Below are 23457 nucleotides of genomic sequence, written 5' to 3'. Positions count from 1 at the left end.
GAAAGGACAGGGAAATGAACAGATCTGGGGTGCATGATGTAAAACTCACAAATAATCAATAAAAAGTTTTCCAAAAAGTTAAAAAATAATTTGTTTCCTTCAATATATTATGTCATGCAAATATTATACCTCACACTCAGTTCCTAAGTACCACTAGTCTGCTGATCTATTGGACTTGACCTATTAACCTCTATTTGCTTTCTTCTCTAATTAATGACACAACAGCAGACAACTAATGGAATAGAAGTTACAATTATCACCAAGTATTAGAATTTTATAAAGTGTTCTGGCACAGAATTTTAAAGAAGACTATGATTTCAAGGGCCAATTTGGGACAAATCATTTTTTATAACTGAGGACTTTGAGGATTTTGAACCGAATAAAGGTACCAGGGGGAAATATCATTCTCTTTCTCTTTCCACATGTTATTGTTCTCACATTCTCATTTTATATCTTATAAATATTTTTGTTTCATGTTTAAATAGGCCAGAGTTAGGGGAAAATGAAATACTGTTGTTCTGCTAAACAGGCATAGCAATAAAATGGCTCCTAATGACTTACTGCTGTACCCGTGGATCGGTATCTTGCTCAGCCATCATTAGAGGAACCTCCTACAGCAGATGGGAACCAATACAGAGAGACCTGAAGACAGACATGCAGAGTGAGAGATCATGGGAAACTCAGTCCTATGTCTCCAGGAAATGCCTCCCCTCGGGGCTCAGGGACCATGCAGAGGCAGAGGCAGAAAGACTATTAGAGACAGAGAGGGTGAGGGGCAGCCTTCTAGACGCAGCCTTGCTGGCACACATATAAACTCATGGAGACTGAGAGAGCATGCTCAGGGCCTCTATAGTTCTGCCCAGAAGGGATCTTAGAACTAACTGAAAACAGTAGACACGTGTGTGCTCCTGTCCCTAACCTAGAAGCCGTACCCATAGGAAAGCCACTTGCAAGTGAAAAATTAGTTTGCTCCATGGGAGTCTTGCTAAAAAATCAAACTACTCTTAAGGGTAGGTTACATGTCCAACAGATGGTCAAAAGAAAATAAATTCAACTGAATCCTTGGAGGTTCTTTGGATCATGATGGTAACTCAGAGCTTTTCTTTTCTTTTTCTTCTTTAAACTTACAGGCACTTTGCATTGTATTATAGCTTCTGGTTTGAGGTTTTACGGGATTTCTGTGTGAGAAAACATATGTACCTTTGTCTCTGAGGATTTCATATGTTCTGACTTTGACTCTTCTAATTTGTCTGTTTTGTCATATTCCAATTTGTTTTTATTTTATTGTATTTTTTCATTGTTATAGAGATGCTTGTTTGATGGCATAGGGGAGAGAAAGTCTTAATCAGAGTGTGCTGGATAAAAAATAGTCTATTTTCTTTAAAGAAAAGAGAATGAGAGCCAATTGCAACACAAGTCTTCTCAATTAAAAAGCAGATAAAATAATACCACTCCACCAAAAAAAACGAGTCCATATAGATCCTGTGTCAATTATTTTAATCTTTTATGAAATTTTTTACTTTTCTTTCTCACAAAGTCAGGGGGGGTGCTTTGGTTGTTTTGCTGTCCAGTAAAATCCAAGCATATGTAGTAATGTAGTAAGATGAAATTTTAATTTAGGAATCTGTAAGGTATTTTAAGTTCATAATTTCAAATGAAGTTAGATTTGAATTTCTGACTACATCCTGGACAATTAATTTACATACACAAGGTGACAGAGGTTACTTGATGGTGACCCAGCAGTAGCCAGCACAGTGCTTCTAGCAAAAAGTTGGCTTTTATGGGTTACTGTGCCTTCACTGAAGGGCAGACACGTGTGTGTCACATCTGAATCAGACTCTGGGGTTTAGAGAAAAGCGTGCCATCCATGGATCTCTTCTTGGACTTTTCATGCAATGAAACTTCTGAAATAATAAGCCTGATAGGTTGAGACCTATTTAGCATCCACTCTGAACTCTCATCACTAACACAGCTGCTGTTTGTGATGCAACTTGATCGATTTCCTGAGCGTTTTCTCCTTAGTACAGACTTTCCATCCACCCTCAAATTTTAACAACTGTAATTTTTCCAAGAATGTACTTGTGTTTTTTATTTAAATTTCATCTGTTAGGAAGACACATTTGCCTTCCCCGTCCTTTGCAAATAGTCATGTTTGAGAGAGCAGATTGTAAGCCTCTGGGTTCTTCCTTTCTTTAAACAACATGCATCATAGTGAGGAGACTGGAAATCATCATTCTCTGAAGGCAGCCTCACGCCTACCAGGCTTCGCAGCCACAGGTCTCTGGTTTCTAACACAGTACAAGCAGAAGGACGGTCACAAGGAACTGCCTTGAGAATTATCTTCATTGTTATTGTCTGTGTATTACAGAAGTGTAATTTTTTGGTCATTGTTTGTAAGGTTCCATTTCAAAGGGAAGAACTGATTTATTGAAAGTTTCATAATTACTGACCAGAAAAAGATCTAATGACAACCAAGGTCCTCAGTGGCTCCATCAGCCAACCAGTTATGTGTTTATTCACTAGTTAACTGACTGGGGTTAGCTATGGACCACACAATAGGGGGCAAGCTTATCTGCTCCTAAGACAATCACCAACCTGAAACCTAGATGGCCAAGGACAATGGCATACACTTAGATAAGTGCTCTGGGTGAATCTGACCCAGTGCTGAGGCTGTGCAGAGCAAAAGGGTCAGTTGGGGGCAGTCAGAGATAAGAAAACTTAAATGAAACTTAAGCCAAGATCTGAAGGCTGCCTAGTAACTGACTGGCTGAGAAACAGAGAGTTTGAAGAACAACTGAAGGGGATGAAAATGGCATGTGTGACATCCTCATGACTGTACCCCAACCCCCAAAAAGATACAGCAAAGTGATTTGGGGGAGGAGATCAAGGTGCAGACACTGCAGTGACTTGCTCGGTCATCATCATCATCTAAACACCAGCCTATCTCAGGTGGCAGCTTGGAATCACAAAAGGATTATAAAGAGGATGGTCATGTGATCCTGTCCTGGGTTTGTCTTCTTCACTGGAAGTTTTGTTAAACCTGATACCTTGCACACAATGTTGGACACAATGATTGATAAATATCTGTCAAAGTGGGGAGAAAGCAAGGAAAGAAGGAGAACATTGGTAGGGAGGGAGAGAGGAAAGGAAGGAGGAAGAGAGGGATAAAAGGGGGAGAGGGAAGGAGGAGGACCCTGATTTAGATACCCTTAACATTATCAAAAATAGTGTTAGCTTTCAGCTAAGTTGCTGGGAAAGTGGATCTGATGGATAGTAGAGACTGTATCAACACATAAAATGCCTGGCAGGGAAGTAACTGAGTCTTCATTTTCCTTATGGATTTCTGTGTTATTTTTCCTGCTGCTGGGGCTTGCTAAAAATTGAAGAGTAGCAGACCTTTCATGTCAAAAGAGGGGGATCACTCTCACAAACTCCCACACAAGATCAAGTAAAAAGGACAATGCTTCAAGCCTATAACCCTCTTCTTCCTCCCCACGTGCCCCATGTGGACTTCACAAGGACAATATTGCTCAACTTTGAGAAATGCACATATTCAAACAAAAGTATTCAAGGAGACCTCTTCAAGTTTGACCTAAGGAAGTCCCAGTTCCTTTCTGGAATTAAGTGTGTGGTTCCTGAAAACTATGGCTGATTTATGTTTCCTCTTTCGTTTTTAATTTAGGAGTCATTTGCCTCAACTAAGCAGTTTTATGATCTCCGTTCAGAATCAAATCTGGGATGCCAGCATATCCTGCTTTTCCTCAACTTTCTGGTTGATGTTTGGGACTCTAGTGGTTTTCCCATTTCACATGGCCTCTTAAAGAGAGTGTCAGCTCTCTTGATCTGTAACTAGTTTTCTAGGGTTTTAAACCCAATGTCTAAAACAACCATGTTGGGTTACCCAGTGTCCTTTGTCCTACTTGCTCTGTCATTTGTCACACCATCTGGCCCTGCACCCAAAAAATCAGTCCCATTTCTACTCCAAAATTACATCAAATAATTTTCTTTGATGCTATTCTAGACAAAATTCATTTTTAAATAAAGGAGATCAGGCCACGAAGTATAAAAGTAAGAGATTAGTATTCCCCCTTACATACTTTCACCCTTCCTCCCATGCTTCTTTTGTTTTTCCACCAGAGAAGCTTTGAAGACTTTGATATTCACTTTGAGTGATTGTTTCAGATATTATTTTCCTCCCAGATTTTAGGAGTAGGAAGAAAAAACATTGTATAATTAGCTTGCATATGAAAGAAAGAGAGCAGCCAAGAGGAAAACATGGAATTCTCAAGGGCACAGAAAGAGCCCAGGATCTACAATTGGTCACATTCTCCAACACCCCCCCCCCATCATAATTGTAGTTTCTCTATTTCTCAGTTCAAATATGAGGCTCCTTCTTCAGGAGCTGAAGACCTAGAGAACCAGGTGAGGTCCTGCAGAACCAAGGACTGAAAGTCTTCCTGTCAGTTTCAGGACATGGTGTTGAGTCAAATAGAAACCCAACTACTGGCTTTTTAAGGTAGGATTTTACCACTCAGTTTAGAATGGCATCTAAATCTCTATCCTTCTGTCTCAGTCATCCACATGCTAGCATTCAAGGCATGCATTATTACACTCAGCTTCATCCCTGCTGTTTGAATCTGGCATCTTGATCTTGAGTCAAACATAGTGCACTCAAACCGGAGAGCCTTGGCTTAACTCCCTATCCTACCACTTAGAAGACTCATGATGTTTGCCATTTAGTAGACTTTGGTTTTCTACTGGAAAAGGACACTGACTGTTTACTTTCCACCGCTATTGAGAAGACCAAATAAATTAATTAATATGCGAAGAACTGAAAACATTTTCTAAAAGTTATATGTGATTATCTAAGTATAAAGGCAATGCATTTTTATAAGCTTTGAGAGAGAGAGAGAGAGAGAGAGAGAGAGAGAGAGAGAGAGAGAGAGAGAGAGAGAGAGAGAGAGAAGTACACTCTTATCTAAAAGTGAGTAATAGCAATCTAGTTCCGCCCTCCTTGTTTCCCTCTGACTGGATAATGTGTCAGTAGTGACCTTCCCTGCTTGGCATAGAACAGACCCACAAGCACAGCTGCAGTTACCAGTGTCATTCTTCTGATGACCCTGTGACCCTGCTTTCTCCTCTTTCCATCATTGCACACACATCAGTAGATCCCCAAGGTATTTGTTTTGCTGTTCCAGAGCCTCTCAAATGATTGGCCCAAGTGGGACACATGGAGTTTGGTTGAAATCAAATCTTTCTATTACTTTTTCTTGTTCCTAAAGAGAGAGAAAGCAGGATACATCATTCACTTTTTTTTTTTCTTGCTATTAAACACAAGTGAACACATCTTTGAGAGGAACCAAAAGTAAAAGTTTTAAATGTCAATGCCATTGTCTGGAAACAGAAAAGGCAATCAGCTGACTGCTGATGTTTTGTTTTAAACTCTTCAGATATAACCAATTAGATTTTGTTTGGCTCTGTTTTGCTCTACTGATGTAAACATTTATTTGGCAACCATCTTACAATTGTTCCCAGGACTGACTTTTGTTGAAGTGCAGAAATGTTTTCCTGTTTGATGTTTTGTCTGGGAAAATATACCAAGAATGAAATTGATAGGATCCACTTTCAAGATAAACTCAAACACTAACTTTTTTTAAAAATAATTTATTTATTTTTATTTTCATTAGTGTTTTGCCTGCATGTGTGTCTGTGTGAGGGTAACTGGAGCTACATACAGTGTACTTGCCATGTGGGTGCTGGGAATTGAACCTGGGTACTCCGGAAGAATATCTAGAGCTCTTAACTACTGAACCATCTCTCCAAGACACTAACTTTCTTAATAATACTGAGTGATTCCTTCTTTAATGCATAAGTTTATCTTATCTCTTGTTTCTCCAAAAAATAATTTTTATATTCTTCATAGTACAGGTTTTATTAAAAGCATGTTAGCCATCTCCTTTCACTCAATGCATTTCTAGTTGAATTATTAAGCATCTTATATCTTTCATCTGCTGGTACACAAAGGGTAAAAGACAATAAAATAAATGGTACACTGATGTAATGGAACAGACAAATATGCACCTCTGAGATCACAAATCAATGACAGCTACACAACTACCTATATCACAGGCCAGACCGCATAAAGATAGTCCATCTGAAAAACAATGCCTTAAACACCCTGTCCTCCTCTGAACAGAATGTGAATGCTGCTATTATTAATTATATCTGCTGTATTCCATCTATTTTTCATAGTGTTCTTGGATCCATTCTTTTCATTCTTTTTGTCTGAAAGTAATATTCTTGATATTCTTAATGGGAGACCCCCTCTGTGTTCCTAGATGCCTTGGCTGCTGATCAGCAAAAGCCATGGACACACTCAGTCCTCTAAGCTTGGCATCACATCAGTCTGGAAGTAGTTTGCATGCAGAGCCCTTTGTAGTAAATACTCATTAGAGGTTCCGTTGGCTCACTTGGTCACCCACATTTTGCAGTGGGTGGCCCAGTTGGCATGCTCCGTGTTTTATTTTCCACCACTGCAGGCACTCCAGATGTAGTAACCTGACCGCCTTGTCTTTGACCCTATTAGTGTGTGGCTATGGGGTACCCACTTATCTCCAACACCAGTTAGTTAACTACCCCAGGTAAATAGACATACAGACTATGATCCTTCTCTTGAAAGCACCTTTTGTAGGAAAACCTATCGAAGTAAAATTGCTGTTTCAAGGAGCACTCACACAACTAATTTTTTACATTTGAAACTAAGAAGTGTTTTTTTTCCCTCCCCTCTGCTTCCTCCATCCATCCCTTTCCTCCCCACCCACAGCTTCAGCCTCGCACAAATGACTAGACCAACTCACAGAGACATGGTTTCTGAAGTTATTTATGAGCTACAAAGGAAATTTCTTGCTTTGGTTTATTACCTAAACAAATCTTTACTACCAAGTATTGGTGAGTGCTTTTATAAAAGGAGAGGCATCTACAGAGTGTCTTGTCTTTCTAGGAAACCTCAACCAGAGATAGATAGACAGACAGAGAGACAGAGATATAAACACACACACACACACACACACACACACACAGAGAGAGAGAGAGAGAGAGAGAGAGAGAGAGAACAAGAATCGAACAAGAATCGAATATTACTAGACTGCCTATAAAATGCAAAGTGAGTTACCATAAAATATAAGAACTCTAAGACAGTTAATCAGCTGTCAGAAAACAAGTACTGATAAAGTAAAACTTACTGCTCCTCTTATTATTATGCTATATCTTTGCAAAATGCTTGTAATGATATTCACCAGTAGGATTCCTATTAATGCAAATATTAAAATTGCAGTATAAATGCAAATTTCTTACAATAGTAGTTTCTATTGGTTTTATATTTATTTACATTTCAAATGTTATCCCCTTCCCAGTTTCCCCTCCACAAACTCCCTATCCCCTCCCCTCCTCCACACCTCTATGAGAGTGCTCCCCCACCTACCCACCCACTTCTGCCCCAGTGCCTAACATTCTCCTATCCTGGGCCAAGGAGCCTCAACAGGACCAAGGACTTCCCCTCTCATTGATGACCCACAAGGCCATCCTCTGCTACAGCTGCGGCTGGAGCCATGGGTCCCTCCATGTGTACACTTTGGTTGGTCGTTTAGTCCCTGGGAGCTCTGGGGGGTGGGGCATCTGGTTGCTAGATATTGCTGTTCTTTCTGTAGGTTTGCGAACCCCTTCAGCTCCTTCAGTTCTTGCCCTACCTTCTCCTTTGGGGTCTCCACGCTTAGTCCAATGGTTGCTTCAGTGCATTTACCCCTCTTATTATTATGATATATCTTTGCAAAATGCTTGAAATGATATTCACCAGTAGGATTCCTATTAGGACAAATATGAAAATTACCATATGAACACAAATTTCTTACAGCAGTAGGTTTTTTCCTGTACTTGCTAATTCACATAAAGCTGCCCTGTGTGATATGAATCACTGTCAGTCTTTCATACTTTAGATTTTGTTTTTGCTGTTGTTGACATCTCCATACATGTTGAGAAGAGATGTAGCATTGGCGAATGACAGAATATAACCCTGTACTAGATGATGGCACTATATTATATATTTACAACCACCTTTTTATTTAATACCCAAAGTGACTATGCAAGGTACACATTAATAAGTTTGAGTAAAAACTAAAACTTTCACTTGCAAAGTTTCAACAAGGAACCAGTGCTGGAAAGCAAGTTTATCTCTTTCAAAATGTGCATTCTTTTCGTTCCCCACATTTTAATCAGTCTAGTTAATCTCATTTTTTTTCAGACAGGAAGAGTGTAGGAAGCACCCTGTCAGCTTGCAGAGAGTCATTCCGCATCCTGGATTCTAACTGCCGCTAAGATTTAATAGCTGTGGGGGGAAAAACAGCAAGGTATCCTCCAGTGTACCATAAATAGGCCACTCCATGGTAAATTACACACTCACAACTCATCCTAAAAGGAGCCCCACATCATGGCTGGACAGCGATGCTGACTGAGGCCAAAACCATGAGGGCCTGCACGTGCTCAGCATCATTGTCTAAGTGTGCAACCCACATGCAGATGTCAGCCTCACTACTGACTTCCTCCAACTCACTGTACTCGCACACAAATCCAACTTCTGTCTTCTCTCGTATATCACCGCACCAGGTGTTTGTTTGTTCAACCTTGACATTTAGCCTCATAAGACTTTTGTCAAAAGTCCCATTGATCTATCAAGAACAATTCATTGTAATGGTCATGTGTAATGGTTCTCTATCATATGTCTTAAATTACTCATCCATCAACCTAGTCATAGGCATTCCATTTTGATGGATGGGTTATAATTATTGGCCCACCATCTATAATACAGATAGCTTCCCTCAAAAATGCTGTGAAGGATCAGAAGGGAAACCTTCATTTAAAGAAAATGGTTTCTGCAGAAGTAGATATGTCTGCCTTTCTGTTTTGTTTTACTGACATAGTTTCTTGAAACTCAACACCTTCTGAAGCCTATTAATTTTGAATTAGTGTCTTAATTATAACTGAAAATATACAACTGCTTGTTCATCAGAAACACACAGATCTCCTCTTATCCTTCCAACAGCATTAAGAAGCAAGTGCTATTACTCTCTGCCAGTTAAAAAGGCGTGTGACGTGAACAAGATATAAGGACAACACTGGCACTGCAGCCTGAATTATAAAAAAGAGCGTTCTCTAAATTTCATCCACTTGGCATCTGTGACAGTTCTGGTTTAGGCTGACCTGTCTGGACAGCATTCCGTTTACATTGTTACAAAGCATGCATTGCATTATGGCACATTGAGAGGAGAGCATACTTGGAAGGGTGATGTTGTCCTGCATCAGTCGGTGTAGGATAGAATCTCCTAGAGCTGAGCATCAGGAAATCAACAGCCACATTGCATCATCTGTGTGATTCTCTCATGGAACGAGCAGGGACCCTGGGGCACTCTGCAGTCAAGTGATACTGCTCAGGAAATTAGCGGTCATATACATATTTTCTGCTGATAGTCTTTACTTCATCAGCAGAGCCCAGACTATCTGAGAAGAACCAAAGGCACAGACAAGCAAAACTCTGCCAAATATACACTCAAAGAAACCATCTAAATTCAAGGAAAACATAGATTAACAATAAATTCTTTCTGATCATGCTGATATCTAATGTAAATAAGAGGTTTGGGAAAAAATTGTCTTACCAAAACGTTACATTTTATCTACTCTTTAGTCTAAGATCTTGGAAAGTGAGTACACATGGAGAAGTAAACATGAATTTCCATGCCTAATGAGGATGCTATCTCCAACTGACAGTCACTAAAAAGAAAAAAATAATTTTCTCTTATTGTTTCGTTGGTTCTATTATGTTTTGTTTGTTTATTTGTTTTTTTATTTGCCTCCTGTTTGTTTTCTAAAGAGAGAAAGAAAGAACACATGGGATTGAGTAGGAAGGGAGATGCAGGGATCTGGAAGGAGATGAGGAAGAAGTTATGGTCAAAATATACATGCACATACACATACACACATACACATTAACAGTATATGGAACAAAAGCACTGCCTTTTCCTCTTTAAAGCCTATATTTTTACTGACTTACTTTGGCAGAGTCAAGAAGAATAAGGCTTCCCATGTGCCTTCCTTTTTGCTGTCCTTGAGTATTTCAGTCCATCCTTTTAACTCTCGTGGCTGGTCATTATTCTTTCTCCCTGCACTCATCACACAGAACTTCTCTTCCCCATCACTGAGCTTTACCTCCTGCATAGCCCCTGCTTCTTTGAAATTCTCCCTCCTCTTTTAAGTTTGACAAAAAGCACATCTTTCAGATGTTGCTTAATAGTGCTTTCATTGATCACTTCAAAAGAAAGATACTTCAACCCTCATTAGTGAATAATTCTAATTTTACCATATTTTATAATCAGATTCTAATGTAATCCTTATATAATAAATACCTATTTGAGCATGATCTGTCTAGATAAATTCTAAATTCCTGAAGATGAGAAATTGTAAAATTGATGATCCCAGTGCCCTACATGTTACTATCTTGAGAAGTTTTTGGACAAACCTTAGAAGAATTTTACTGTATTCAATTCATATTACTCTAATAATCTGTTTTGTATTTCTGCTATAATATATGCTCCCAAATAAGCAATATTTCCATGTATGCAACAAAAAACCATATACAATAGTACTTATTCCAGTCGGTGGTTCTTTCATTCATATATCTGTCTATCTTCTTTTTCTTTCACTAGCCTAATGTTTATCTATTTTTGTTTGATGTTTGATTCTCAGGTTATTTATATATTTTTATCTATTTCTTTGGGAGGATGAAAGGTGGAGACAGAAAGAGAGAAATAATAATATAAAAAGAAAAGAGAAATGAAGGGAAAAAGGAAGAAAAACAGACAGAAAAACAGACAGACAGACAGACAGAACAAGCACAGTTTGATTGCACAACTTACTGCTCTCATCAACAGTTTTGCTAACTGCAGTGTCACTCATGGTTTTAATCTCTAATTGCCAGGATGCTAGGAACAGAGAATGCAATTAAATTCTGGTGAAGAAGGCTGCTGATCCTAAGTGTATTGTACAACAAAGAGAGGATAAAAAGCATTTTATTTATTTCAATTTCTCTATTATTCATCAATCAATGTAACCACCATGAAGCAATGCAACTTGACCACTGAAATGCCAATTTAGTTGTTTTGAAAGCATAAGGAAAATTAATCAAAAGTGAATATTGATACTGAGCACTGAATCTCAGCATAAAGCTGCTGAAACCAAACTATAGAAAAATAAAAGTAAACTTGGTGTCTTAATTAAGGTTTTACTGCTGTGAACAGGCACCATGACCAAGGCAACTCTTATAAAGACCAACATTTAATTGGCCCTGGCTTACAGGTTCAGAGGTTCAGTCCATTATCATCAAGTTGGGAACATTGCAGCCTCCAGGCAGGTATGGTTCAGAAGCTGAGAGTTCTACATCTTTATCTGAAGATTGATAGGGGAATACTGACTCCCATATGGCTAGGAGGACTGTCTAATTGCCCACCCACACTGTTTCACACTTCCTCCAATAAGGCCACACCCATTCCAACAAGGCCACACCTCCTAATAGTGTGACTCCCTGGGCCAAAGACACACTGGGTATCATGTGAGGTATGATTACAGAATGGCAGGGTATTTAGCTCTCTCATGTTCACTAACAGAACTCCCTAGAGTTTTGGCAACTACTTCACCTTCTTTTGAAATACTCAGTATCAGCGCTGGGACTCTCTCTGAGATGACATATCCTATAGAAGCAGATTCTGTTCCTATCTTTTATAGTGTATAAATATCTTGTGTTTAATAAATACAGTCTCTGAGAGAAAGAATATCTTTAAGACTCATTTTTGTCATTTTTAAGACTTGCTTGGGCAGTGTAAATTGTTCAGTTTTAATGAAGACATGTCGACTGTGAGTTGAAAAGAGAAAGTTTAGAATTATAGTTGGTTCCGAAGCAATTTCAGACAAACCACTTGTTAGAATCTTTCTTTCTATCATTTGAAAAGATGATGGTTTTCAGTATAAATTGGAAATCTTCCTGTGAAATAACTTTATCAAAGAACAAATTCCTCTATCAGCGAACGGCTTGGGAAAACACACTGGATGTTCTATTTACATACAACTCAGATAATTACTCACATACACACATCATTGTCATTGCTGTCAATTGACTCATGTCAGAAGTGTCTACAGTCTTCCTAATTGGAAGCAGCTGGTACAGTCTAAATATGGAGAAAGCCGCTTTTAAAAACCAAGATTAAAAGTCAGAATCCTTGATTTAAAGGTTCCTTATCATTCTCCCTATAAGGGAATTAATTATCACATAGCTGTTAGCTCTTCCCCTATTATTCCCAGACAATTGTGGATAAAATCAAGAATATATTTCATTCTTGCTCTAAAATTAAATCCATTATCCTACAATTAGACATAATCATGACCACATATGACTATGATTTACCATAACTAAAATAGATGGTGTGAGATTTATTGTTGGCTTATGTTTGAAATAGCAAAGGCAGATTTTTGAATTAAATAATTGCATGCTAACTGTGTGGAACATAATTATTGCTCATTCTGTTTTTCAGATACTTTCACCTAGCACTTGAATTGTTAGAATGCTCTGTTAGGAATGTTTTAAGTTATATGCAAGGTCATTCTCTGAAAATTAAAACTTTTCATGTGTATCCATGCACGTGCGTGTGGAATAAGCTCTTTGAAAATATGGTCAGTGTTAGAGAAGAATCGCTGGGATGAGAGCTTTCTGATATATTTGAAGTTATCTTTGTTGGCAGCTTGGTCCTGTCACCGTGTGTGTTTAAGTCAATTATCCCACTGGAATATCTTAATAGCTCCAAGTACGAAGTCTAGCAAACACTTCTGTTTTGCTTCTTCAGAATTTCTTATGTCACTGGATATTTCTTCTTTGAAAATTTGTCCCTCAGCCTTGAGTGAAATCAGGTATCATTACCAATGAGGGCTCCTATCTTTCCTTGCCATGGCCAAGGATAGAACACAAAGCCCTCAACTAACCATTAGGACTCCAGAGAATTTGTGTGTTGAATCAAGAGGCAGGAGTTGTAACAGCACCACAATAATACCAATATATTTTTGGTCTCTCCTAAAGATCCATGAATTATGACCTACAAAGTGAGATTAGTTTTCTATCTGAACGTTATGTTGTAACTACTTCACATGCTTACACTCAATTCTTCTTGAAAAAACAATATTGATCACTTAAGAGTTGATGTCTTTTCTGTACCTCAAAACATAACCGATATGAGATTACCTGCTTCTTGCAGATAATTTACCAGAAGTGAGGGACAGTAAAGAAAGTAAACCAGAGTCACAGAGCTGAACCCAAGTCAGTTTGATTTGGAGCTTTGTCTTTAAGCTCAGTGTGGCATTTTCTATTTCAGAGGAGTTTGGAAGTGAGCATGCCTAGGTCACTACAGAGGTAATATTAGACTAGATACAAAACAAAGTGCACACACTAAAAAGTACATCTCGCCTTGTGAGACTCGATGATGCAGTCAGCATTTACTATATACATAAAGGATTCTTTGCAATAAAGAAAGCCTGCGAAGCCATGACACATTTTGCAATGACCCTGGAGGTTCCTGTCATTCTGCTTTCACTGTTTAATGTTGCACAGCTGTACATAGTTCCAGAGCTAGCTTGGGTTCAAGTGCAGAGCCTACCTGCATTTAAAAGTATTTTATCGCCCACTCATTTAGCAAGGGATATACAAAGTCTAGGGCAAAGAATGTTAACACGTGTGTAAACATCACTTTTATACTCCCATGAAAAGCCACATTGGTGGCAAGTCAGAGTCAAATGTGAGAGGGTCGAATTCTGGCTAGATTGAAAATAAGAATAGAAGTCTTTAACTCCCAGGTCTGGGACCTCTATCCCACTTGTCACTTGGGTACTATTTTTATGCTTAAGCTGCCATTTTTGTTCTTGACCCGTGATTTACAAGGGAAACAGTACTATCTAGTGGGATTAAAAGTAGAAGATGAGGTTGACTAAGACTGAGTTGGGTTTGGGGCTAGGTCTGTTGCAGGCAGCATGGGAGAGTTGTTGGATGGATTTCAGTCAGCCTTTGCCTCTCCCTTCTCGGAGCTGACCTGAAAAGCCACTCTGGAATAACTTCTGATGGAAGTGTGGTGAGCTTTGGTCTTTTCTAGGTCTGTTTCAAAGTAGTTACGCAAGGAGCCAAGGAAGAAATGCAATGTGGTCTGAGGCACAGTGTAGGAGAGAGAAGGCATGATCAAGACCACCTACTCTTTAAAATAGTTTTAGAATCAAAATCCAATAAATTCAACGAGTTTCCCCATAAATTTTGTTTAAAATGCCTTGGAGTGGAGATATTTATTGTATAGTGTGCCAGAACGATCATGGACAATGGAAATGAGGAAGCCTGGTTTTGATTTGGCCTTCTATGCTTACCAGCTGTGTGACTTCAGTCAAGGAATTTCTCTCTGCCTCAGTTACCTGGTTTGTAAAATAAAAGTGTATCAAAGCATTGGCCTTCCTCGGGACTATAGGAAAAGTTGGCTCCAATATTCAAAATGTGTATGATGTATGATAACTACTTTTTTATAGTAATATTTTCTGGCTAGTTTGGAAGTGTTTTAGAACATTCCACTATATCCCATTGTAAAAATCTGCCAATTGTTTTTGAAATAGCACAAGAATCTAAATATTCCTGAGGTAATGGTACCCAATGAATAAATCTCCTGGAGAATAAACACCCCTGTCTTTAAAAACACAGTGATGATTTAATTTAGCTCACAAAGCATAAAATGGCCTTGTTAAAGGAGATTGATTCATTTGGAGAGAATCTTTTGGTTGCATATCTGCCTGTCTGCCTATCTGTCTTTCTGTCTGCTGTCTGTCTGTCTGTCAATCACTAGGTCTTCAGAAGAATACTCATATTGTGTCCCAGCTGAGTATCAAAAGAGAAGTTAGCATGCTATATAATGAGTTAGTTACAGAGTTTAGGCAAAGCCTAAAGCTAGACTATTCTATAGTAGAAACCACACACAGTACTTGTGATTTTTTCTAGTTTAAAGAAACAAGTTATTTTGATTTTAATAATAGATCTAGCTTAATCCAATATAACTTAAATACTATTTAAATAGTAAGTAAATATAAAACATTTTAGTAAGATTGTTTTCATTTTTTTCACATTAACTTTTAGAAATCTGGTATGTATTTTGCATTTATAGTCTGCTTTTATTCAAATAATAAATCTTGAATACAAGGTTGTCCTGCCAATAAATTTTGCTAAGTAAAATGAAGTTGTATTTAACAGAAAAATACTGTATGCATTTTGTAAAAGAAAATCATGCTTGTTTTTTAATTTAAGTTAATTAGTCTAAATTAATTTATCTTAACTAAGTCAAAGATAAAACCCAGCTCCTGATTATACATGATAACAAATTATTCCACTTATTTATTTACACTCCCCAACCCACACTTTTAGACTCTCCAACCTACATGTTATGGACATACACATACTAATACACACACACACAGAGAGAGAGAGAGAGAGAGAGAGAGAGAGAGAGAGAGAGAGAGAGAGAGAGAGGAAGAAGAAGAAGAAGAAGAAGAAGAAGAAGAAGAAGAAGAAGAAGAAGAAGAAGAAGAAGAAGAAGAAGAAGAAGAAGAAGAAGAAGAAGAAGAAGGGAGGGAGAGAGGGAGGGAGAAATATGCATGTGTACGTGTGTACGTATATACATGATACTATTCTTACTGTGATTTTCCTTTTTTTAAAGGTCTTACTAGTTACAATGAGCAAAAAGTACATGTAAAACAGAATGTAACCCGGAATTAGTCAATGTTTTCTTGGTGTGTAAGGATTGAGCATAATGTCTTTTTTTGTTTGTTTGTTTGTTTTGCTTTCTTTTCTTTTTTTCTTGAACTTCACACAGTCTGTGAGTTGTTTCTGGGGCAGTCCAAGCCTCTGGGGTTAGCATCCCACTATCAGTGACTGCATATTATGTCTGTTCTTTTGTGACTGGGTTATCTCACTCAGGATGATATTCTCTAGTTGCAACCATTTTCTTAAGAATTTGGTTAAGTCATTGTTTCTGATAGCTGAGTAGTACTCCATTGTGTAAATGTACCACAATTTTTTGTATCCATTCATCTTCTGAAGGACATCTGGGTTCTTTCTAGCTTCTGGCTATTATAAATAGAGCTGCTATGAACATTTTGGTGCATGTATCTTTGTTGTATATTAAAGTGTCTCTGGGGTATATGCCCAGAAGTGGAATAGCTGGGTCTTCAGGTAGTACTATGTCCAATTTTCTGAGGTATTGCCAGACTGATTTCCAGAGTGGTTGTGTCAGTTTATAACCCCACCAACAGTGGAGAAGTGTTCCTCTTTCTCCACAACCTCGCCAGCATCTGCAGTCATCTGAGTTTTGGATCTTGGCCAATCTGACTGGTGTGAGGTGGAATCTCAGGGTTGTTTTGATTTGCATTTCCCTGATGGCTAAGGATGTCGAGCACTTCCTCAGGTGTTTCTCAGCCATTCCATATTCCTCAATTAAGAACGTTTCGTTTAGCTCTGTACCCCATTTTTAATAGGGTTATTTGATTCTCTGGTGTCTAGCTTTTTGAGTTCTTTGTATACCTTGGATATTAGGCCTCTGTCTGATTTGAGATTCACACACCAGCTCTCTGAGTCTCACAAGCTCAAGGCATCATGAAGCATCAGGTACACACTTTGCTCAACAGATCCTTGTTCAGTTTGTTTCTCACCCTTTGGTTTCCATCCTGTCACGAGGCTCTAAGTGTTATCTGGACCGTGGTTAGAGTTTTGAAAGACAGTCACTTGCTTAAGTAATAAGGGAAGCATCAGGGTAGAAAAAGGCACTAAAGCTAACATATATGCTTCTGCTTGAATAGATTTGTCCTTTCATTAGAGGCCATATGTGTAGGTGGAGCTTCCATTTGTAACTCCTGGAATCCACCATATTAGAAGATGCACTCTGAATTGTATTACAGTGTTAAGGCTCTGAGTTTAGAAGACTTGAGTTGTGGTAGCATATTGCTCCCTCATTCTTTTGCCCTTCTCAAACTCCTGACCACTGAGATTTAGCGTCTGGTTTCAAGCTATTATTGAAGGTCTGGACTCCAATGTGTATTCTGGGAGATGTTGACAAGTCCTAAGTAAAATAGAAGATGTATCTTTAGCTATATTTCGGGTATAGTGGCTAACATAAAGACAAGCTTATTTATTGCAGAAATTCTCAGAGCCTTTACTATGCTAATAAATACAAATCAGTATAAAGGCAGTATGGTGGGTAGCATTACTATGTCTAAATAAAAATTCTCCTGCAGTATACCCAATGTCCAGAACATTAAAAAAGATCCTGGAGGGATATATAAAATCCATTCCAAGGGAGGGATTATATAGAATGCACTCTGGTGTCTAGAGGAAGGAGACTCTTTATGCTATCATTATCATTAAACAAATCTAACTGGTACGAACCATGTGTCCCTGTGTCCTCTGGGAGAAAAAACAGACTTCTGTGTGAATTCAACAGGGATCTTCCTTAAGGGTTCTGTGAATCCTCCACAGAATGAGAATAAACCTGTCTGGAGTCATGTGTATCAGAATGTAGGCCAAGTGCAACTGTCTGTTGGAAAGGGGTTCAGAGCATGACCTCTACTCTCTTACGTGAGTCTTGGGATTCCATGACTGGCTATATATCTTTGAGAAGATCCTACCTCTACTGAATGTGAATACTTTTCATAGCACTGTGAGTTGCTTCAGATTAAAGGATTTATCTCCATGGCTGGAACGTGGTAAAAGCTGACTGCTTCTGACCACCTCTCATTCATTTCCATGAAGCAACTGACTTCACCTGTAAAGATGTTGTCAGTCTCTCCTGGAAGCCTGGTCAACTGCACAACTAATAAAAGTTAGTAACTATGTGAGCCACATGCATGACTAGGTTAGTCCTTGGGGGAGGGGTCACTATAGGTACCACTAGTCACTAAGAAGGACATCCTACACTCTCAGCGGCCACTCTTCTGGAAACCAAAACAGAAAGTGAAATTTTCCATTTATTACAAGGTGATCTCTAAAGGAGCTCATGTCCCTCCATTTTTGAAACCTTTTAAAGATTTCTTATAGACCACCAAAAATGTCGGCCCCTAGTTAAAGCTAAAAGTCTCCCCGAGTTTTGTATAGAAATGTTGTACATAAATGCTTTGTACATAAATGTTGTTAATAGTGCCAAAGTTATTTTCAATTCAAGGGCGGGATGCCATGGGAAAGTAATCTCAGGTTTTGATGTTTCACACAATACGTCTAATGTTATCTATCTTGCTTGTGCAGGAAGAAAACGAACAGGAGTGGTGAGGTGGGGAACTCAAGAGAGTAAATGGAAATGTTGTGGCTGACCAACAAAGGAACTTCCCCAGCCAGAATCAAAACAATGATATTAACTTGGAGGGAGAAAAGTCTGCAGCATAAAAACCTTATCTAGTGGTTGAAATAATTTGGTTTGAAGGACTTAAAAAGCATTTTGTGGTTTCTGTAAACTGCCAACAGACAGTGTGTTGATCAGGCTCTCCTTTGTCTAAGTCCTTTCCTCATCTCACCAGAGAGGACATGATCTGTCTCTCTGTCTGTCTCTCTGTGTTTCTGTATCCCCTTTTCTGTCTTTATTTCTCTCTGTCTTTGCCTGTGTCTCTCTGTGTCTCTGTCTGTCTCTCCCTCTTTTTTTCCTCCCAGCTGCTACCAATATTCAGAAGAGAAAAGCCATGTTCTCAAGCATGAACCAACACCCACACATTGCTGTGCATTTCTAAAGGCATGACCCTGTCCATTTGCTATATTTCCTCAGAAAATTCCCACATGGTAGTCTTGGAACCATCCCTCTTTGTACCAGAAAGTCTATCAAAACAATCGCACGCGGGCAGAGCAGTACTCAGAACAAGCTCACAGTAAGTTTACAATTAAGGTCCATTAAAAGCATCGAGGTGGTTACAATGAGTGGATTTCCTATTGTATAAGACAGAAGTGAGGGCCTAATCAGTGTTTGGGATTCAACACCATTGACTTTACATAGATATCATGACCATGGCCAGGGAACAACAGGAGGACCTCACTAAGGAACTTAAGCTGCTGCTGGCTCCACCTGCTCTCTCAGAATCCTGATGCCCAGGGAGGAGGGCGTACCCTGAACAGCTGATACTGGAGGATAACTGACACACTTCCGAATTCAACAAAGTGAATATACACAGTTTTTCAATAATGTCCTGGAGACAACAAACCAGTCTTGTATGCAGAATGGTCATCCTTTGATTTTATTGAACATGTAAATATTAATCCTAAAATTTTTAATTATGCAATATTAAGAGAGCTTAAGGGGTGAAATTGGCGTGAAGTTGTAAAGGGATTTTTTATTTGCAAGTGTGTTTTGCAGGAGTCACTGTGCACTTGACTGCAGGTGCAGAGGCTGGAGCGCTGACTTCCCCCGAAGCTATAGTTCCAAGGTTGGGAGATGACCGATACAGGTTCTGAGTATCAAACTTAGGTCCACTGCAAATTTAATATGAACTTTTAACCTGGACCATATCCCCTGCCAAAGAATTACTTTATTTAAATATGTTTTGGAAGGATTTTACTTGTCATGAAAACCAAGTACAGTGCATATGTATTCATGTTTATTTTTTATTTTTCTATCTTTGGAGTAATGGATTGTTCCAGACATGTAATATGCATACTTCAGTTTAAAATGATATAAGATTTATTCTATGCAAGAATACACAGCTCAAAGGGAAAAGTGGTACACACTGTGAGATTCGTAATACCAGGTTCTGTTCAGGATTCCATCTTTTTCCAGGAACGTAGCCAAACCCTTCTGTCTGTATGTAGTAGACAGACAGAGAGATCAGTGTGCTATGAGAACAGGTCGCTATATGAAACCCCTTTGATCCTATAGTTCTAAGGTAAACTCTATGACATCACATAGATTTTTCAATTTGACAGACCTTGGAAGTTACAGGCACTCTGGGCTCTAGACATCAAAGAAAGGGTAAAACATGGTGATTAACCTCATGTACAAAATTGTGGGTCATACCACAGAGACAGCTTTCCACAGTTCCTTTGGTGACCTGTTTTGTTGCTTAAACAGAAAGAGGAAATAACGGAAGATTGGCTTTCTCCATCCCTCGGGTTTGTTTTCAGATTCTGGAAAGTGTCTGTCACATACCTGGCTTAGTCCATTTCTGCAGTGTAAAGGTAACTCAGAAAATCATTTCATTTGGTCCAAAATTAATGATTGAAAATACTCACTGAAATGAGTGGAAGCAAAAATGTTCACCCAGCATTTTACACACTGCTAGAGGTTTCTGTAAACAAAAATACCCCATGTGTTCTTATAGAATATATGATATTCACAAATTGTATGCATATGCAAAGTTGAATATTGACTTTCTATAATGCCCACCACTGGCCATGGTCACTCTAGCTGCAGAGATTATTCTGAAGATTACGACTATTCTAATCATTCTAATAAAGCAAAGCAAAGCCCTTTCTGTAACTTTAGCACCCAACACATGACCCAACAGATAGTAGACTCTAACTCATTTATTCACTGAGTAAATTCTGGGTGACTAGTTACTTCCCATTAAGACTTTATTACTTCTAGACATTCTTTCCTGTTTACAAGGTTTAATTGTTTGTACATCCATATGAAATCATTTTTACTTATTCATCAAGTTCTGTATGTGACTGTGGAATAAAGATCAACTAGATACATAAATAGATAAAATCTTTCGCCAAACATAGGAGAGATTATTATAATAAAATAATCTGGGGCCAGGAAGCTATGTGGATGCCTAAGAGATGCATTTACAAATTTTCTTATGGTGCAACACTTCTTTTAATTGAAGCATATAAAAGCTTCTTTATAGTCTCATCTGAAAAAGAAATTAATGGGAACAGGAACATAGAAAGTCCACAGCCAACAATATCCATGATAAACTTTGTGGTAACCTAAATCTAACTTTTATCCTCAACAATCTCTAAGACTTTGGGTATCCTGAAATAAATACTTGGGTCCACAGTTATGAATGAAATAAGTCACTCCAAAATGTTTTAATAGGTGTCCACTTGCCTCTCCCATTTCAAATAGTTTCTTCCTTTTCTCTTTTATGGTCTACCAAATTGCAACTGACTAAATGTACCTATTTAATGAAAGTCAATTCCATTAGAGTGTAATCTTACCTAACTCTTGTTTTCTTCTGGAGGATGTAATGGAGAACACGTGCAGATGCTTAGCAGCAGGCTCCTGTTTCTAGAGTTACGGCCTTAAAGTTGTCAGAACTGCTCAGGAACAAGGGGGATCCAGAGCTTGCCAGGCATACAAAACACCCACTTAGTGAACATTTAAATTGGAGGCTGAAGAATGGTGAACAATTGGCAGAAAAGGCAGAAACTACCCAAGCAAAGAAACTTTCTCTTTTCTTCTCTGGTGATCAGACACTTTGTCCACACAATAAGTGGATTGTGCTCTAATATATTTTTGAAGGCATGTGCTTGAAATTTATTTGGTTTCAACTTCATAAAATGGCATCAGTTGGCATATTCTGGGTAACATGGTGGAGTAGGAGCTGCCTTAATGTGAGTTGATTTAGTAAGGAAAGGACTGAGCGCGCATAACATATGAATGTGCAGGACATGTGACTATAATGAAAGGAGAAAGGAGAAACCAAAAAAGCAAGGAAAGAGATATTTCAAAAGGAAGAACAAAGAAAATAGGGTCATGGAATTCATGGTATAAGGACAAAAGAAAAAAAAAAAAAAAACTATTTGTGTTAAGAAAGGAGCCCAGCAAGACAGCAACAGGAGAGACTGAGGGCTAGAAAGGGAGGCACTTAAGAAGAAACCATAAAAACACAGGTGCATAAGAATAACACACAGGGCTCAAAGCCTTGCATAGTATCTTAAAATAATTTTAAATTGAGGTTTTTAAAAGATGGTATCGACAAATTTTGTCCCAAAACAAGCAAGCTTGATTTAAATTCTTCTGGAATAAAAAGTATTTAACCTGAGCACTGATAATACCAGTTGATAATCCAACAAAGATGGATAAATCTCATAAAACTCCACCCCTAGTTGAAAAGCTACAGGTAAATAATGGGTGATGTGTGTGTGTCTGTCTGTCTGTCTCTGTCTCTGTGTGTCTGTGTGTGTGTGGTGTGTGTGACAATAATAAAGAAGAAAATGTTGTGAATTTGAGAGGTATGTGGAGACATGGAAGGAGCTGGAGGATGGAGAAGGGGTAGAAATTATGTAGGGATAGTACTTGTATTTAAAACATAATTAAAAATAAAAACAAAAAGTGCATCAAGCCAGATGAAGTAGTGCTTGTCTTATCCCAGCATGTCAGAGGCAGGTAGAGAACTGTGTTTGAGATCATCTGTATAGAGTTCTGAGTCACCCATTGCTACATAGTGAGACCCCCATTTAAAAATAGCTTATTCACATTTTTATCAAAGTATTTATGATACCTCCTGAAAGTAAATAATCAATTTGTTGTCAGAGTCTCTTAAGACTACCTATGTTAGAATATGTACAGATGGGCTTTTTTGGAAAAAAAAAAGATACCTGTTTATTTGTTCAAATCTAGGAGACTGCACTATAAACTTTATATCTGAGGCAGTAAATTTCCAATGAATTTTATGTTACTTCACAGATTGATCATCTTATATGTATTGTTTTTATAACTTATAGAAATGAGTTTCTGAGTATTCTGAGAAGTTTCTTCAAAGAACACTAGAGGCACTAAAAAGTAGGAGCCACAAAGTCATAATCAATTCTTAGCACTCAGAAGTAGAAGTAGGAAAGGCTATGAGTTTGAGGACAGCCTATGAGACAGGAAAAATAGCAACTCCAAAAATACATACATTTGTACATATATACGCATACACACATATGTGTATATATGTCATATATACACACATATATACATGCATCCATTATATACATACATACATGCATACATAGCATCACTGACTCAACCACTGCAACATGATAGGCCTCTTCTTGGAATCATGTGCTCTAAGCTTCTTTTGGAAACAGAACAAAAGTATTATCTTCTAGGAAATACACAGACCCTTGAATCTGAAACCCCTGGAGAAGTAACCTAACTCTACAGCTTGGCTTTTGTGTTCACTGCCCCGTGCTTTATCCCTCATATCTCTATGCCTACCTTCTAAGACTCTTATGGGCATATGGAAGCACGAATATGACCCAGAAAGTTCAAGATCATTATGTATTATATATAGGATATTCAGAATACTATAGTGGTACCCATACTTTGTAAAGAAAATTTTATGTAAATTATATAAATGTATGAACATGCATCTATCACTTTAGGTAAA

The 23457-nt window shown here is 38.3% G+C and overlaps 1 protein-coding gene across 1 annotated transcript in view; it reads right to left on the bottom strand.

Annotated features, from left to right (window-relative positions):
• DKK2 (dickkopf WNT signaling pathway inhibitor 2) overlaps window positions 1-23457 on the bottom strand; it is a 94755-nt gene that overhangs the window by 39929 nt on the left and 31369 nt on the right. The window lies entirely within an intron of this gene.

This window comes from Micromys minutus, assembly GCF_963924665.1.
Source record: "Micromys minutus genome assembly, chromosome: 4".
In the NCBI taxonomy this organism is placed as follows: Eukaryota; Metazoa; Chordata; class Mammalia; order Rodentia; family Muridae; genus Micromys; species Micromys minutus.
Note: the sequence above shows the minus strand (reverse complement) of the source record. Positions and strands in the feature narration are given on the sequence as shown.